The sequence below is a fragment of the Vespula vulgaris genome, chromosome 11 (genome assembly GCF_905475345.1).
Source record: "Vespula vulgaris chromosome 11, iyVesVulg1.1, whole genome shotgun sequence".
Classification (NCBI taxonomy): Eukaryota; Metazoa; Arthropoda; class Insecta; order Hymenoptera; family Vespidae; genus Vespula; species Vespula vulgaris.
The window spans coordinates 206,977-228,040 of NC_066596.1; the positions used below are offsets into that span (position 1 = coordinate 206,977).

Consider the following 21,064-nt stretch of genomic DNA (forward strand, 5'->3'; position numbering starts at 1 on the left):
ATTAGTCTAAATAATATTCTGTTTCTTATTTATATAATATTAATAGCTAAATTTACTATTCAATTATTATTTGATTTTATTGTTAGTATTATACTCATATTTATAAAAGTAATTTACTAATTTACTTTCACTAGTATACTTTTCAAAATATATTCAAAATATTATATCTAATATTATTATTATATAGTAAGTATAGTATTATTATATAGTATACACATACACACACACACATACAGAGAGAGAGAGAGCTTCATGTGTAGGTGTGTATTCACGCGCGCGCACGCGTGTGTGTACCATATATAACATACAAATATATATAATTATATATATATATATATATATATATATATATATATTGTTATATATTTTATATTTTATATATATCATTTGTTGTAATTTTAAATACTTTATGAAATGTATTCGATGCGAATAATATGATTAGTTTATTTGTACTTCTGTCCTCATATTGTATACAGATATTTACCTCATTATTTCTTTCTCCTTCACACGTTCGATTAGGTACTTTTTCTAACAAATTCGTCTTGTTTTGATCAACTCAAAATTCTACTGTGAAGAATACCCACTATAATAGAGGAGAAACGGTCGAATGCTGAACAATGTTTAATTTGAGAACAAACGTCACTGCAAAATCGTTCATAGTCAAAGACTAGATAATGATATGAGAAATAATCGCACTAAATTTCTTTCAATTCGCTTCCATTATTATTGGCATCAATTTGAGACATAGTTTTTAAAAAACAGCATTTAAAGTTTAAGATACATCTAATGTCGAATTCGACAGAGTCAACTTTAAATGGCTGTAACTTTATTAATTTTTGATATTCCTTAATAAAAATTTCACAGAATATTCTTAAAGAATAATAGTATGGAATAAGATTTTTCAAAAATCGATTTCTTGTATTGTCTAGGTTTATGTAAGACTTTAAAAGTCACTAAACGATTGATTTGCTTGGATTTAAAAATAAAAATAATATAAAAATAGTTAGCAAGATTTTCAAAAGCAGCATGATAAAATTTGTGCATTCGACATTATTTTTGATAGAATGCATATCATATTTTTTATGATGTACATTCCATCGCAAGTAATACCTAAAAAATTCATACCTACTTAAATAGAGAGCTTAAATTATATTAGATTAAGGTTTCTATAGACTTTGGTTATACAATATATATATATATATATATATATATATATATATATATATATATATATATATAATTATATATATAATTGTCTGTAATATAATATTAAAGAATATTTTCAAACATTATTTAATTTTATTAAATATAAATTTACTTTACAATGATTTTAATATTAATAATAAAGCAGGATTCTACTAATAAGTATGACTTATTAAGAATATTAATTGTAAGATTCCAAAGAATATCTACATTACATACATGTATAATAGTATAGTTTGTATAATAGTATAGTATATATTTTGCTTGAGATGGAAAAGAAACTTCTTTTCCTTCCATAAAATTTTTTCATAGAATCTTTTTTCAATCTTTTCCATGCACATACAATATAATGATATAGTATTATCTATTAGGAAATATAATATTGATCAATTATATACTTCTTTTTAAAATAATCATTGCATCAAGAACACAAAACGTGCAATACTTGTAAAATTTTGTCTGACATAATGAATTGAAAAGTTTCTTAACAGTAACTACTAAATGCTTTCTTTATATAATTTACAATATTATGGTTTTTAATAAGAATGTAACGTTATTTAAATAAATGTATAAAGAAATAAGAGAGAATACATATAAAGATGTGTATGCGTGGGAAAGCATACGTACATGAATGTATGTGTGAAGTAATGGGCGCTAGAGTATAAAGACACAAATTTATTGAAAATAGGTATAAATGACGAATTTGATAAAAGACGATCAAAATTAATAGGTTAGTCAGTAATAATCACAAGCAAAATGTGAAAGTGCAAAAGTATTCGAAGTAAAGTATTGGTATTGTTTGCTTAAAGTAAGACGGTTGAGTAATCTCTATGTAGTTCCAAGTGTAAACTTTTAATTAAAAATACTCTCAGTATCGTTAAGGATTATTATATCAGCTTTCTACTAATATCAATAAAAATATCCTATATAAATACATCATCATATTATTGAAGATAATAGAAAGATTTCTACTATTCTATAATATCTAATCTATATAAATAGCGTTGTCATTGTGACTTTGATCAATCGACAAAAATCATCGTATATTACGCAACGACAAAGATACGAGATGCGTTGCCGTAAACACTGATATAAACTAAAATTGTCGAATACATAGTGATAAAAATGATGACGAGGGAGAAAAGGGAGAAAGGTTATGAGAAAATGAAGACAGAAGAAACGACTAATCTAAATTCGATAAGAAGTTAAGGTGGCAGTATCATTATAAGAAGTTTTGCGAGAAAGTATTTTTCTCAAGAGATTTTCCTCTCTTCTTAAACTTTTTCATTGTAGACTAATCAGATGCACTGGAGTCTGAAAATATGGCAATGTATTTCTTTTAATTTCCTCGACGGGTGATATACTCTTATTGAAAAGAAAAACAAATAGAATCAAGAAGTTTCGTTCTTCGCACAATCAATCTAATTTTTGCAAGGGAAATATATCATTTTCTGCAAAAGAGAATATATTATTTTTTTATGCTGTCTACATTATTTTATTGATTGTATTCCGTCCATTCATCTGTCTATCCGTTTCCCATTTCGTCAATGTATTTTGTTCAAGCATTATTACTCTCGCTACATCATCGTACAGCGTGTATGTAAATGTGTGCAATTAATATATTAACTTTTATTGCAATAATAAAGTAAATATGTATATTTATGTATTCTGTATTTGGATTATTACAGTGTTATGTTGGGAACATAATAAAAAGAGATGTATCAGATGAATCGAAGTAAAAAGAAAAAAATCTTTTCGGTACATTAGTCATTTTCTTTTCGTATTTCAATGATGATACAAGAGTTGAGGTATTGAAGAAGCAAGAGAGAGAGAGAGAGAGAGAGAGAGAGAGGCGCAAAAGGAAAAAAACAGAAAGGAAATAAATAAATAGAAGCGAAAGGTCGGTATGTATCTAAGACGAAAATGTTGACACTCGCGATTCCAACAAAGGACAAAGACAAAAGAACATTATCGAGCAAAAGAGGAAGGTGAAAGACGACAACAAATACAGCAACGAAGGAATTTGAATTCATCTAGAACGATCTATGATTTGAGACATCGTACGTCAAGTACACACACAAGTGCGCGTATTTATGAGTCTGTTAACTTTTGAAACAAATAGTGCTTGAAGCATTAAATTAATTTTGCAAATTTTCTATTACTTCATTTATATAAATGTTTCTTCTATAATCAATCGATCTTTTTCTTTCTGAATACACGAAGTGAGTCATTTTCAACTTAAATTTTCAATCGTAAAGTTCGGACGTCTTATTTTTATACATGAAGTAACTGTTGAATTTATTTATCTTGTAAAGAAATGCAAAGAGAAGTGCTCAAAAATTTTTACTTTCAATTTTTCTATCATAATTATTATATATGGGATTGAACCATATTGAAATTCACGAATTACGAATAATTACAAGTTTTGGTTATTCTAAAAACGATATATATAAGATATAATAATTTTCAACAAAATTGCTTCATTATTTTATCCTTTACAAGTGTTCGTAATACTTATATTCATTATATTTTTGTGTAAAATTATCTTTTTTTATTCTTAAAAATTTATCATAGAAAGATTATAATAAAACGAAAATAAGTCAAAGCATGTGTACTATAAAATAAAGACTATATACATAAATATATTAAAAAATTTAACTTATTATTAGTATACATAATTAGTATATGAAATAATGATCAAAAGGTCTAGAACGATTTATAAAATAAATTGTTCTACAATGTTTATTATAAGCATCAAAATATTAGAATGATTTTTTATCATTTAGATTAAGCGCTTTTTATTTCTTTGATTTTCAATTCGTTGGAATTTGTTTGCTCGTCGTAAAGATGATTTTCAAATTAAGTAATACAGGTGACTTCTCTGTGCAGTTTGTTGTCCTGATTCGGTTCCAATTGTTGTAGCACGATAACCATTCTTTTTTTATTTTACTCATAAAAATGTTATTCGCAAAAATTCATTTGTTCAAAAATTTATTTAATTCTAAATTTATTGATCGTTTTTAATGCATTTTTTATCATGACGATTATATCGAACTTGAGCGAATTTACTCAACTTGTCTGGAATTATATGACAATTATAATGTTATAATTCGTGATTTTTATAAATTTAAATTGATTTTATATATTTTCATATTATGATATTATAAGTGGTATATATATAAGTGTACATACACACACACACTTTTATAATATGCTATTTGATTGCACATACTGCATTTGTATTTTTGCTTATAATAAAGAATTTAATACATTAATTTTGATATTCAAGATGAAGTATAAATCGTAGTTTAACGATAAATAATAAATAATAATGAAAGAGTTGTACGAATTTTGTGATAAGTTTATTTTCTTAATGCAATTAATGAAAAAGTTTCAAATCTGTTTAAGAATATGAAAATATTATCGGATTGAATCAATATTTATATATGCATATTTTATCTCGTAATTATCAAACATTTTAAAATTAACTTCATCTTTCTATTATATTGTTGGGATAAAAATTGTTTCTGTCTTCTTTTTTATTATACATATATATTACATATAGTGCTATATGTCTCTTCATTGTATTCAATGACATATACATGATACATGTTCAATGTACTCTTTGACATAGTTCTAATAGATATAATAGATAAAATAGAAATTATTGTATGTCTTATTTACAATTGATTGTTAATAATTAATTGATATTTGATGGATAACAAAGTATGAATATCATATCTAGAAACAATATGAAAGTACTGTTCTCATAAAGAATTACAAAATAAATCGGCTCTCATTAATGACACAAATGATTTGAATCGGATAAAGACCCTAAAAATAAAAAGCAATGATGATCTACTGCCATTAAGGAATCCGAATATTTTGATGGGCAGAAATAACATTACGTCTCTGTTGTTTTTTCACGAGATAGCTATTTTCTACAATTTACAGATACATTTTTAGAAGTATTGCATTTATACATATTGCCGTATACGATTTGAATCACCTTTATTTATTTCAATGAGTTACCTATATATGGAATGATAGAATATGGATATACAAAGATCAAGCTGTGGGAGATTTGAAATTTCACATATACCCTATAATAGAAGAAGCTTACACAAAATTGGAATGGTACTTTCCTTATTTAACAAGAAAAATTCGAGAACGAAAAAAAAGAGAATTTATCCTTTGGAAAAATCAAGAATCATGGTTCAGGTAAAAAAAATATAGCTTTGCAAATTATTTTTGTAAGTTCAATCAATCAAAATGTTTTAGCTATATTTTCATATTTTATTAATTATATCATTCAGGCGAACGAAGAAAGGAATTATCATATCTTTTATCAAATATGCTCGGTGGCGAAACGTCTTGCACACTTACATCTTGAAAACTCAATCGAGTTTCATTGCATCAATCCAAAAAATAATTCTAGAATCAAAGGAGTTGATGATCTTTCATGTTTCGATGATACAATTAGTACTATGATGCATGACTTTACATTTAAACAGTAAAATAATATGTTGGGAATATTAGCAACCATATTGCATTCAAGAAGCATAAATATAAATACCTTTGATATACAAAACAAGGATGATGATAATACAGAAGCTACTTTTATTTCTGTAAATTTTCTATAAGAAATTTCATGGTTCGAATATCAACTTCAGACGAATTTTTGTTATAATTTTTTAGTTTCATAAACATCTCTTATTAATTTCAGAATTACTTGGTACGAACATGAATGCTATGCGAAAATGGCTTTGCTATAGAAAGATCATATCGATGAGGGAAGACTTCTTAAAGCCAATGAATGCAAAACAAGCGATAAGAATTAGAATTGCTTTGGCAAAACATATTTATTCCAAGCTATCCAATTGGATAGTAATCTGTATTAATAATTCACTACAATTTCAAGACAAGGTTCAGTGTTTCATCAGTGTGTTGGATATTTACGCATTCGGAACATTTGAAATAAACTCTTTTAAAATCTTGTATAAGCTATGCGAATAAAAAGTTACAGCAACAATTCAATCAGTACATCTTTAAACTTGGACAAGAAGAATATTTCAAGAAAGGGATTGAATGGACTTTTATAAATTTTTACAATGATAGATTAATAGAACCGTACATCGATTTAATAGAATTAAAATTAGACATATTATATTTATTGGAAGAAAAGTATCGGATAAAAAAGATGATTTGATTCACAGATAATATGTCAATTAGTACTGTTGTGTAAGATAAATATACGTATATACGTATATATTTCATTAAAATATTCAAGCAGGTTACTTCGTTAATTTTAAATAAAGTTTTTGAATATATTTGTGAGCAACTGCAACTTTTATCATGATCTTACTACGATACAACGAAAAGAAATTAATTTTTTAATCAATGATTTATATTTTAATATAACAATGAATATTTGACATAGATGCCAAAATGAATGGATACTTCATGGGCCGATAAACTCTCTGCAAAATGTAAAAAATCAAAACATTTCAAAAAGCCACAAAATACTTATTTTCTTAATACATCACTTGGCTGATTTGATCCAACAGAAGGCATTAGGTTTTCTTACGAAGAACAGAGATACAATGATAGGGACACAAATAGATGTGTTAAGAGCTAGCGAGGTATGTTCAAATTTTTGGAATATTTTCAGTCGTTGCACTCGTTAACCAGTAATAACTCCTGATGAGCAAATAACAAAACAATAAATATTATTTTCCTATGCTATTTAAAAGAAGAGAAAAAAATATAAATAAAACGTAAAAATAAAATAAAAAAATATAATAAAATAAAATTTTTTAAAAATATAAAAATAAAATATATAAATTTGTATAATTTTCCTTAAGTTGGTCCACAATTTCGAGATTCTTTAAATATATTAATGTCAATATTAAATACAAGGACTCTTCATTACGTCTATTGTATCATCATATTCTAGTATAATCTTGTACGTGTTGTATATTTACGAGCTTGTGGTGTACTTGAAATAATTAAAATTTCTTCTGCTGATTTCCCAAGTCAGAAAAGATATTCTGATTTTTCTAAAAAATGTCTTTACATTACAAATGTCTTACAAGGAAATACACCGCGATAATGTTAAAGAGAATTATCGTTATATATTGATTAGATCAATGATCTTAACGAAGATCTTCATTAAAAAAAGGATTTATTTTTAACAAGTCGTTTTAATTTTTACGTTATTATTTAATCAGATATATAAAAAAATAAGGATAAGTTCAAATTTGGTAAAAAAAATTTTGTTTCATGCCAGATAAGAACTTTATCTTGAAAAGCTCAAAATGGAGAAGTGAATAAATGCTTGTATAATAATTCGAAAAATTGTTCCAGGTTTAATATGTTATTTTTTATACCTATATAGGTATAAAAAAATGAAAAGAGCGATTTTAGATTTTCAAAGATATGGTAAAGGATTTTTGGCAAGGCAAAGGGCTGAATGGATTAGATGCGAAAGAACTGCCATTAAAATTCAAATGAATATTAGAGGCTGATTTAAGAGTGTGCTATCAAAGAATTAGACGCACAATTATTAGTATTTGGAATTATGATAGAGGTAAAATGACAAGAGAAAGAAATTGTTGAATGAAGGACATTGTAAGTACAACGATCATTCGATATATAAAAGGATATTTAGTTAGAATGATATGTAAAAAGAAAGTGAGAAATATAGTTCAGTCGTGTGTAAAAAAATATATGGCTAAGAAAATATTTAAAGAACTATATATTGAAGCCAAAAACGTAGAACATGTCAAATTTATTAACAATAAAGAAAAAGATTATCACTTTACAACAAACAATAAATAAATTTATAAATATTTTTCTTTGTTAGGCGTTAGTTTAATTCAGTAAGTAATTATTTGGAATTATTATGATCGTTTTAAATAAAAAAAGATTAACATTTAATGAATGTGCATAATAAAATATTTCATTTAAAAAATAAGTTTGGAAAGACAAATTCGCAAACATCAAGAATAAAAAGTTAAACGTTATTCAATTAGAGAAACAAAAAAAAAATTAGAAAAAATGTAAAATGTATTTAGACAAGAAAGAGATGAAAAAATAGATATTTTTCTGGTGAATATAAAGAAATTATTCAAATTAATAATACACAAATTTTCACTTCATTTACTTACACCACTTACACTCTTCTATGTAATATATAGATATAATATAAATGTATGGATATAATCCTATTTTGTATCTAAGTTTTTGTTGTTCTATAGGATAAAGAAAAAATCACGCAAAAAAGAACAGGAAAACAAAGAAGTTATCGAAGAAAATGAAAAGTTATATTCGGGCAAGATACAACCAATATTGCTTTCCCTTTCCATGCATTGTTTATTTAAATTCTTCGCTTTCGATTTCCCTTTCCTAATTCATTATTGGTTTCGCAGATAGTTCGAATAAAATAATCAATTAGTCGATGAAAAGCATTCGTACTTAACAGTAGGATAATCGAGTCTTACCAGTATCACTAACCAATTTTAATCAGAGGTATCTAGAAAAGTGTAGTCGAGATACATCTTTCGTATTCAAATGATCAAGACTTCCTCTGTTTTGCAAACAGTACTAACTGCACTGCTAACATTCCTCATTGCGAGGTAGCCAATTCAACTATCAACATACACTTAACAAAACACGCATTTTAACATCACACAGCTGTATCTCGTTTCTTCAAAATACATTATAAGTTCGATCCAAGAAGCATTTTTTATCGCGCATCAACCTCACGAGTTCCAAGGGACTTTTCAAAGAAATCGCGTTCTCCCATTAATTTGTGCGAATATAGCGAGCAATAATTTGATGAAAACTTTCAACGATTTCTGAGCTTTTTGTCACCGTCCATATTCATCGCAAACAATAAGTCTACATTTTGACGATTAGGAAGAAACATAGTTGTCCCCTTACAGTGCAACATATATGAGACCATTAAAACTTACTTCCAACAGGTATGATAAAATAAAGAAAGAGGAAACTTTTAGAGTAGATAATTTTAGAACTGAAATAGAAAATTCTCTAAGAGTATTTGTACAGATGTTTCTACAGATGTTTCTTTTGTAATAGTACATATAAATACAGTTAAGCCCGTACAACATGATCGTTAAGTTCTTAAGAAATGTCTTGCTATGTGAATTCGTGTTATACGAAATAGAAAACTAATTAAAAAAACAGGATTAAGTTCTGTTACCGTCTGTCAAGTTCAAAAGTATATTATTCAAGATAAATAATATTAATTCTTACAATGTAAGAAATATAAATTCGTCTTCGAATACAATGAATAATTAAGGGATTATATAGTATATTAAGATGCGTAATTTATCGTTTGTAAATGGTAATTGAAGAAAAAGTTTTTAATAGTGAAGAGTAGATTCTTGAGTACGTAGTTAGATAGGAAGACGAAATATATCCCTTGTGGGTTTTTAGAAAATGTCTATAGAAAACGTCTATGAAAGAGAAAAGTGGAAAGGGAAAGGGGAAAGATCTATAAGAAGTGATAAAGAGTAAGTGGGGATAAGGTGATCTTGCGGTTCTTGTAGTTATGATGTCTAGATTTAACAATCATACAACGTATACAGTAATTACAATAATAACAATAATAATTATTATAATAATGATAATAATGATAATGATTAAGATTGGCTAGTGATATTGGTAGACTCGGTTATCCTACTGTTGAGTACGAATGCTTTTCATCAACTGATTGATGATTTTTTCCAACTATCTGTGAAGTCAATAATTAATTAGAAAAGGGAAATCGAAAAGGAGGAGTTTAAATAAACAATGCATGGATAGAGAAAGCAATATTGGTCGTGAGTGTATCAATCCTGTCTCCTGCCTATATGGACTTGTGAGTATTGTATTGAAGGATTTTGCAATTTGAAGATAATTGATATTTTAAGGATAGACGCCAGACGAACCCATGGCTCATTTTGTCCAGGAATCTACTTTCACCGTTTATTTATTGTTCCGTTCGTTACATTGAAAACTACTTACTTGATTAAAAATGCTCAAATCTAGACAAATGTGGGAATATGTTCTTTATTCACATGTTTTTTTTAACTATTATCAAATGAATTCCCAAAGACAGATATTCTCAATAATGATATATGAGCCTTAGGAGAAAGTACTGTGAATTATTGAGTGTGTGTACGTGTGTATCAACAACATATTTTTCTCTTCCGAAATGATTAACAGAGATCTATATTCATTTGAGCATTTTGTGATCTATAGAATAACATATATAAAATCTTTTGTTTATGCATTTGTAATTTACGGTATATATATATAAGATATTGTAATAATAAAATATTAAATCACTACACGTAATAATAAATAAAAACTTGTAAAAAATGTTCTATAGATCACTGTTTTTAATCGGACGTGCGAATGTTAATTTATTATTTATTTTTATTAAGTACAAATAAAATAAATTAAATCAAAACAAAATATTTTTATTTTATTTGATTTCTATTTACGCGTAGTACATATATACATATAATGTTGGAAATATAATCGAGAAGTAATATTTCGCCGAAGTAAAATATTGTTACAGTAAAACGCGATTTAGTCGACATATTCGAATTTATACGCGTTAAAGTATAGATTCGCTGATATTCTGAAGAAACGTAAACATCATATAATCTAGCAACGATAATACACACATTCTAGAGAATCCATAGAGAACTTGAGCAATGGAAACATGAATCGAAATCGAACACTCAACAAAGTAATTTTTGATACGATACAAAGAAAATCATAATAATCAAGACGCACATAATAGTACATAATAATAGTATATTCACTAAATTTAAGATTATCGTTAATTACTCGATTTTGAATTTTCGAATTTTTTCTCGATTTTGTATAATCATTTATATGAATTTTATGTACAGCACCTTACATACTAACAAGACAATGAAAAATCATTGTTTATGTTTTTTTTATGATACTTTTACGTTTACGTTTTTGATTTCAAATATATGTTTTTATCTATAATCTAAAAAGGGATATCTTAATGTTTTCTCATAAAAAAAGAAAAGATTTCAACGACGTTACAAGTATTCTTTTATTATATTTACATAGAATAGTATTTCAAATAAAATGAAATATATGTGATATTTAACATAGGATAGTTATAATCTCTTCTCTTTCTTCGGATAAAATACTATAGAATTTCTTGTTTATTATACGAAAAAAATTGTTTATAATAAAAGTGAAGTTACAATTCGTATTTTTTTCAATATCGAATAAATATTATTTGCTTATTATATATAAAAATTTAAATTTTATGAGCTCATATATTTGTAATACGATGTGATTTTTTCATATAAATTTGTAGTTAACTTCTATTAGTAAAATGTAAAAGTAGTTTCAACCCAGTTCTGTTTGATTATTGTATAAATTATTGATGATGAAACTTTTTTGTCGTTGAATTAAAATCAAGTAAAAATTTTATATATAATAGTCACAAGTCTTGAATTTATCTTTAATTCTTTAAACAATCTATAGTAGCGAAGAAATACAAAATCAAGATTATATAATATAATTTTATTTAAAATTAGTGTGAAATTCATTACTGCTTTTGAAATAATAATTTTTCTATATCAAAATCGTTTAAACAATGTTACATAATTAGATAATAAAATTTCTCGCACATTTTAAGATTTTATTAGAAATGAATTACATGTAAATAAATAACAAAATTTTATTAATTCAGTAAATAATTTTGATTTTTATGTTTTGAAAAAGTTTGCTGATATAAATTACGAAAGAAATAAATACAAATAAATAAATTGATTAATTAAAAATTGTCATTAAAATTGTATTTTACAACGTGTTTTATTTTTGTGTATCATCCAATTGTAGCACTATCCGCCATTATACGAATAACAATCACATGAAGAATAACAGCGGACAAGAGGACAAATTTTTACGAAGAATAGATTTTTTCTTAGATGCTTTTGCTTTGCTAATTTGTTTTTCGTTTCGATGTTTTGATAGAGGAGATTGACTTTTTACGTACTTCTATTATATTCCTCTGGCACGACTGCACAGATTCAACTGTCTTGCCTGTTAGAGACTTTTAGTCGTTAAATGAAAACGAAAAACGTTATTTATCTATTGAAAAACATTTGTTTATGGACGATTCAAAAAGATCAGTACTCGGCATCGTCGATACATCAATGATTGGTCAAACATATATCCACCACCTTATATTTCCATTATATACACTCTACATATACTCCACATAAACATACACACACACACACACACACACACACACACACACACACACACACACACACACACACAAGTATGTATGTATGTATATACGTATATTTACCTGTTCATTATTCTCATCACGTTTGGACAATTTGGTTTCTACTTTTTTTATAAAAGATATGAGTACTCGTGTTTCGAATTCATTTGTCGGTGTATGATTTAATATTTTCACTATCTGATTGATCTTAAGTTTATTGCAAATGAAATTCACATCTATATCAGATTTCTGCTCTTGAAAAAGTTATACTGCTTGGATAGTCAATGCTCGAGTAGTAATTCCTATACGTTTTTTTCTACACTGTTCCAAATGACTCAAATTATACCTAATCGATGTAATACCAACTTGATTATTTATATTGTTGATTGAAAATGAAGAAATTCATGAATTATTGAGGTGCATGATCAAAGTATATTTCAGTTACTTCATATTTCAGTACGAAATTATTCTACATATTTGCACATATAAAGTAAAAAAATTGTTTAAAAAGTTGCGTAATGATTTCGAGAACAACACCATAATAAAAAGGTTTTGTGCATTGAACTGAGCTCGTCGAAGAGTTTGTCAATCTTCTGTTAAGTTGAATTTAACTTCTCGCTCGTAGACAATGAATGGGAACGAACTGCATTTCGAACATTCCTTTGTAATCTCTTCTTTTCTTGCAAATGGTAGGCATAATGTCACTATGATGATGAGCAGTAGTTGTTGACTAACATCAAAAATAATTACTTAGTCATTGAATGAAACAAACAATTATTAAATTAATTTTTAAATTAAATGCTATCTATCCTAAACGTATCTTTTCACTAAATTTTTTCGGAATTATTACATTTTATATCTTTTACCATCCTAATTAATCTTCCATTCTCTTTTTCAAGATCTTTCTTCAGGATTATTATATTTTATATCTTCTATCATCTAATTAATCGTTCATTCTCTTTTTCGACTCTTTTTCCATTCTTTTTTGTTGAAATTCCAGTTCCAAATTAATATCCACATGCTTAGTTTGATCCATTTGTTGTTTCTGAAGCTGATTGTTTAGACTATACTTCACCATCAGGTGGAATATTGGAATGTTACTGATTTAAAGCAAACGTTTCTACGTTGGAATATGATATTGACGATGATGCTGTTTATCGAATGGATCCATAACTGAAACCCTTAACATAGAAGAAAGTTTTTTTTTTTTATATGCGGCGTTCAATAATCATCATAATAAATCTAAAGAAATGAAATCTTACAATGGTTATTTTACGATAACATCGTTGAGATATTTCATCGCTGCTGTTTAAACATTACTTCAGGAATTGTCCTAGTGTATGTAGAGCAAATTTCTGTTTGAACATTTTAATCATGTTCCTATTCCTGAAATTCTTTCAATAATTTCTGACAAGCATCACGATTTCAATCTTAATGTAAGGTTAGGTATCAACGTAGACCTAAACCAACAAAAGATACTTCAGACAACGTAATACCAAAGAAGTGATTATGAGTTTTCTTGCTTTTTTTTATATCAGTGAAGTGAATGTACATGAGTCACGTCGTAAACTTTAATTCGCCTCAAACTTCTTTCGAGAGTAAAGAGAGATAGAAAAGGGCTGTATTTGTGAAACGGATGTCTTTGGAAAAAGAAAATCATCGACGAGCGATCATCGACATTGGAGGACATAATATGGAAAGGAAGATTACTAAACTAACCGTCAACCATCCTGAGACGAAGAATTCCAAGAGAAATAATAAGAAAAAGATGATAGTATCAAATGATGAGAGAAAGTAAAAATCACAATGAAATGTGACCCAGAAAAATAAAATAGATAATGGCTACATAGCAGAGGGGGAATAAGAAATATAAATATATACAAATATATATATATTGATTAAAAAATAGGGAAAACAAAAAGAAGAAATATAAAAACAACAGGAAGTCTTTCAAAACAAAACTTTCAGGAATTCTTATTTTATTATGAATGTAATAATGTATGAATGTGCATGTTTTGAATAATACTATTAATTAATAAGTAATTAATTACTGATCAGGGATGTGTCAAAAAATTTAGATTTATCAAGAATAAGAAGAATATATGTACATAAAAGGAGTTGATACATATCATGCATATATACATGTGTGTATGTGTGTGTGTTGTACCATGTCATTACAATCGAATGATTACAAGTGAGACAAAGAACGATAACGAGAAATATGGAAAGTGTTCATTATTCTCTGCGCTCGTTAACTTGAGACTCGTCAGCTTAAGAGCTTAACGTAAAGATTTCTTGGTCAACAAGATCACACCAATATACGACAATGGACGAGAGTTATCATGTAAATTCTGTTAATTTTCTCTTTTCACAACTCTTTTCAACAACCAGGATAACAAACACCGTAAGAACAACATGCTATACCGGAAAATATTTAATATTAAAGACTATAGGAGAAAAGTGTAAGATACGTTTACGCATCTCTTGTTCACTGAAAAATTTGATTACTGATGTACACTTTTACTCTATGTACAAAGTGCTTTGATGATATACAAAAAATAAGGTTGAAATAATTCAGAATACATTCTCTGATTTGAGAAACTAGCAACAGAAATCTTAATTGTTTCCATCAGACTAAAAACTTGTAACTGTTCTACAGGACGTACAAAATTATACTCAAGTGAATCCTTTGATTTGATGCAATAAATGTAATGAGTTGTTTTAACATTGTACTATTGCTATTAATGTTGACATTAACATATTTATAGAATTTGAAAATTTCCAACCAATCTATAAAAAGAAGATTTTTTTAATAATATGGGAAAATAATATTTACCATTTTCTTATTCGTTTGAAAATTATTACTGGTTTTCATATGGACACTTTGATCTTTGCGATAGATATACTTGATCTTAGATTTTTATCATAGACAACTTCTTTAATAATTTATTCTAAATAAATAAAAATGAAATATTTAGAAAATTGCATGTTAACAAATACAAAAATTGAAAATATTTCAAAGATTTGAACTTACTTCATCAATTCTACTTGTTCTGACATTCTTCATCCATTAAATCTAATAGATATGCCCAATCTCAATCTTACTTTGTAAAAAGTAAATCGGCAAAAATCTCTAAAAGGATTTTTCTCTTAGATTCTTTTAAATTTTTCTGGATGTGGTAATCACACTTTGCCATTTTGAATAAATCACATATACCTATTAATCGCTAACTATCAATTATACATCAGACTATATAGTATAATTTTTATTCTATCTGAGAAACTATTTTAAAAAATGCATTATACAACGAACAAACATGTAGTACTATGTTACAACAAATATACATACATACAATAAAAAAGAAGACAGGAATAGTTATTGCTTCAATGACATGATCAAAGGTCAAAGCTAATTTTGAAATTGTTGATGAAATTGTCACAAAATGAAAGGTGCGTATATAAATATATTTATACGAAACGTTTCTATATGATAACGTTTTCATTTTCTCAAATAGATTTAAAATTTTTTCATTAATTATATTACAAAGACAAACTTATTAGAAAATTTATATAATTCATTACTATTTATTCTTCATCACTAAAATGTGATGTATGCTTTATCTTATATATCAAAATTAATATATTAGATTATTTATTGTGAATACAAAACATGAATGTAGTACTTACAATTATGTAGCACATAATAAAAAAAAAAAGAGTATACAGATATAATATTGTAATATAAAAACATAAAATCATTTTAAATTTATAAAAATCGTAACATTATAATTACATGCAACATTATAATTAGATCAGGTTAAAAAATATATTAAATATAATTGATAAATTTAGAGAAATATCTATGAACAAACGAATTTTCTACCAGTTATGAATTAGGAAAACGAAATAATTACCTTGCTAAAACGAATCGATTAGAATAATAGATTTTATAAAGATATCAACTCCATGAGATACCTTGAAAATCACTTTTACTATTTCGAGATAAAGGACAAAGTAATAAAGTAATCTTACGAAAATAAACATATTCTTAAAATAACGAAAATTCGTAATAAATATATCTTACGTGAATTTTAACATTGTTACGATCTCGCATATTATAATTATGACACACAGATTAAAAGTAAGAATTCATCAACAATTTTGCTTCTTTATACAAGATAAATAAATCTAACCTCATATAAAAATAGGACGTGAAAAAAAGATCGTTGAAAATGATTCACTTGTGTATACAAAAAGAAAAAAAACCCGATTAGTCTTAAAAAAGATATTTAAAAATATCTAAATATAAAGATATTTATAAATGAAGTAATAAAAACATTGAAAAATTAATTTAAAGCTTTGAACATAATTGACTTCGAGAGTTATAGTCTCATAAATATGTATATATATACATTTCTTGACTGCCTCAAAGTATGGTGGGATTGTTCTAAATGAATTCGGCTCTTCTTGTGTATTCTCCTTTTTTGTGTGATTGTGTGTCGATGCAAAATAAATAAATAAATACGCCGCACATACTCAACCACGCATACACACACTATAGAAAGAAAAAACTTATGAAACTTAAGAAGAGACAAGAATCTCCCGAGAAAAACACCATGCCACACAATTTCCTGCAAGGATACTGCCACCAATTGACTTGTCGAGTTTAGTTTGGGAGCACCTCTTCCTTCCTTATATTTTCACGCAACTTCTTCTCTATCTCCTTTCCCTTAATCTTATTTCTATCACCAAATACTCGACCGTCTTTATTTGCGTTGACATCTCCCATCATTTTATCTCCCATCTTCGTCTTTCGCACAAACTGATCTATATGATGGTCAACTTATCGAAGTAACTTAATACCAGTACCAACTTGTGTTTAAATTACATGCTTATGTGAATCGGGTATTGTAGAATAATAGAAATCTCTATTATTTTCACCGATATGATAATATATATTTATTTAAATAATGTAACATTTCTAGTATTCAATATTTTGTTGATGAATCCAATAAAATCATTTTTTGGCATACACGAATGCAATATTATTCACACGATGACATAATAACTATAACCAAAGACCGAAACCGAATAAGATTTGTTATAGTATTTTAACAATTGTTTTATCAATGCCATTTAATTATTCACAAATATAAAAAAGAATTATGGTAATGCATTAGCACTCTCATTTACTTATCTTTTACGCTTCCATGTTATTATATTAACCATAACATTTGTTCCTAGTATAACATGTTACAGTTAATGTACGGTATATTGAGAATATAATAGAAAGTTTCGTTATTATTATAAACAAACATCTTTGTTTCATATAAGTAACCATTCGTGAAGAAATTGATCGAAGGATGTGGATAATTTAATACAATTAACTGAACTCAACTTGGAGTAATCACTTGAAAAGTAAAGGATTCGGATTCAAGTTTGGTGCAGATATTTTAGTAAATAATAAAGATTAAATTTCTTGATATAATGCCAAACTTAGATTGTAACTATTGCTCCCTTCACGTGAATAAATATCAAAATAAATCAGTTTTTTCAAATTTTTATAAAATAAGAAATCTTAAAAATTATAATATATGATTTAAGTATGTATAATCTATAAATATTATAAAAGATATAGAACTTTGTGATCGAATTCGCCTAATATCATTCAAAAAATGTATGACTTCAACGATAAATGCAGAAAAATTATATTTTTTTAAAGATATATTTTCTTCCTGTATTAGCAAAAGTTTACGCCATAAATTCACATGGTCATAATTTTTGTCATATTTTGATGATTAAGCACTGATTTAAAAGATTTAGATAGTTCTTTTACACAAAATAATCAAATAACACCACAGAAGATATCCGATTTTTTAAAAATATTAGTTTCTTTACAAAAATCATATTTAAAAATAGATAATTTTTACGAGTAATTTTCATACAAATAAAAGCCTATTTTAAGGCTGTTTATCCAATATCACTCGAGACATGTGCGTCAACGGCAAATGCAAAAAAAATGAACTGAAAACGGATTAGAAAAACCATGTCCCTTCTCTTAATTCATCATATCGATTTCTATGCTTGCATAGACAATGTACTCATCACGTTGTCAGCGCGTGTGAGTTGAAGAATTGTACTGACAATAGGACATCAAACAATGTGTAATCATCAATTTTTACAAAACAGCTAGTATAATGTCAATACGTACTTCGTAAGAGAAACAAAGCACGCGATTTCTAAATAGACATTGATGCTTTTTTCATATTTGATTGATGTTATGTGATTACTTTTTTGTATCTACCTAAAACAATTCCTTATAAAAATAAATTGGCAATAATATTTTTTAAAAAACTGATAAATGTATTTATGTCTTGGAATATTAATAATATTATTATTATATTTAATAGTATTAATCTTCTATAATAGTATTAATAATTTGTTATATCCTCTGTACGGTTTTCTTAGGATAGTTATTATTCTCAAAAAAACTCTCAATATCCTATTACAACATTGTCAATCTACTCTAATGATTAGATCCTTAGGCCACATATTTGCTCACAATCAACTCCAAAAACATAAATGGTTTAAATCTTTAATTTCTTCCTTTCTAAACATGCATTTCAAGAACTTCCATGGATCTTGGAGCCAGCCAAGAGCTCATTTCCTGATGCAATAGGCCTTTTTGTCAAAGCATGAATCAATTAGAATCCCAATAATAAAGTTATTACCCAATAGGAAACAAATCTTTGAATTAATTTTATAAGTAGTCATCTAGATGCATCTGACGAAGGAGAAAATTAAATAAAGTAAGTCAGAAAAAAACCGTAAATGCAGTCAGTATTTGTCTTTCTTTAAATCCAGTCATCAATTAGGTAATAAGTCTGCAACTATTTCTAAATATGTATTCTGTATTCAGTGAAGTTAAGTAATAATTAAGTAATAATAGGTATTCGATATTTCAAATTTATAAGCTATATTAAATTTATAGTCTAATAAATTTATCCACAAACCGATGAGTCTTCAAACAATAAATCGGTCTGTATTCTCTTATAACACCAACTAAACATTGTCAGTTTATTCCTTTGAGACAAGAAACCATCTACTTGTAGGAGATGTAAACTACTTGGAATAGCTATTCTAATATTGCATCCATTAGGTCACTTCTTTCCCAACTACTAATATTCCAATCTACTTAATATTCTTATATTCCATTTATAGATCTCAGACCATACTTACCCAATTGTTCGTCTTTAAATTTATGCTGCTTAAGGTGAACTCATGGTAAAGGCTTCACGATCTAATCAAAAACTGATCGATCTTAAGTTATATTACAATCTGTATATCTTGTCATGTTGTTCAACAAAGTTCCGACAAAAAGGTTATAGTAAATTTGTGCATTACGTCATGGGCTATCTTACGATACAATATTTATATATGGATGGAGAGATAATATAATATAACATTGTATCATAACATATTATACACAGTAATGACAAATGAAGATCATTTTTTCTATTATATTTATATCTACTGTGTTTATTATTGTAACGATGATTTTATGAATATATACATGTAAAATGCGAGTTTATACAAAAGGAAAAAAATATGGGTAGGATAAATTTTTGATGGAAAAGGTTATTATCAGGATCTAATGAAATTCTATGTAACTAACTGTAAGACAAAAAGTGAGTGGCGCCCAGGAAACTGTAGAAACCTTTAGATTTTTTTCAAGGGAAATGAGTCACTAAGTTGAGGCATAATTACGGTCATACGTCAAAAAGCTCTTTCATAAACATTATTTTCCGAATTCAATATATAATAATAATAATAAATTTCTATGTAAGTGTATGTAAATAATCAGATAATACATTTCGAAATAACAACGGAATATATACATATGATCATGGAGTTAAAAATAGCAGACATTATAAAAAGACAACTGTGTCTAAAATGGCCCAAAAGAAAAAACATACGAAAGGATGATATAAACATATGCATTAGCTTTAAAGAAAACAAATCACTAATAGGTAAACATGCGATAATAAATATTACGTTATTCTAGATGATAATTATCATTGATGGATTATAATCAATGATGTATATTTAACTACTTTTATTCATTATAGGAATAATTATTTAAAAATCTATAACTTATTCATTCCTTCAAAGTAACATATTATCATTAGATGGAATTGACATGTGTTATTTTTTCGATATACGTACATAGGATAGCATAATGATATAAGCAGATTTGAATGAAATTTATGCAGCGCGTTACAAGCATTTACTTCATAAATTTTCCTGGTTGCAATTTTTGTCCGATGTTTATGATCAAAGGCTTTTTCAAAAAATAGAGGTTTTTGTATAAGAGATAATCATTTCAGATTTTCAAAACATGTTTTTACTTTCATGAAAATTACTCTTAAAAATTATCTATTTTTAGACATTATTTTTACAAAAAAAAATAACATTATTCTAAAATCGGATATGATTATCTTCTTTAAAAAATTTCTATTTTTTGAACGAGTTCCTGATCATCAAAATTAGACAAAAATTGTGATG

General features: G+C 26.6%; 2 long non-coding RNA genes across 3 annotated transcripts; one reads left to right on the forward strand and one right to left on the reverse strand.

The window, feature by feature from the left end:
* Positions 1–1,657: 1,657 nt before the first annotated feature.
* Positions 1,658–10,552, forward strand: LOC127067770 (uncharacterized). Its single transcript, XR_007782743.1, has 7 exons — positions 1,658–2,799; positions 2,892–3,425; positions 5,158–5,424; positions 5,520–5,857; positions 5,930–6,845; positions 7,570–7,833; positions 8,463–10,552. It is a non-coding gene; the product is annotated as an uncharacterized LOC127067770 (long non-coding RNA).
* A 1,224-nt stretch (positions 10,553–11,776) lies between these two features.
* On the reverse strand, positions 11,777–15,994 carry LOC127067771 (uncharacterized). Of its 2 annotated transcripts, none has more exons than XR_007782745.1 (5): positions 15,534–15,994; positions 15,336–15,450; positions 13,762–13,959; positions 13,366–13,680; positions 11,777–13,229 (listed from the first exon to the last, which is right to left on the reverse strand). It is a non-coding gene; the product is annotated as an uncharacterized LOC127067771 (long non-coding RNA). The 2 variants fall into 2 exon arrangements; XR_007782744.1 differs by having other exon boundaries at positions 13,350–13,680.
* Positions 15,995–21,064: the final 5,070 nt, after the last annotated feature.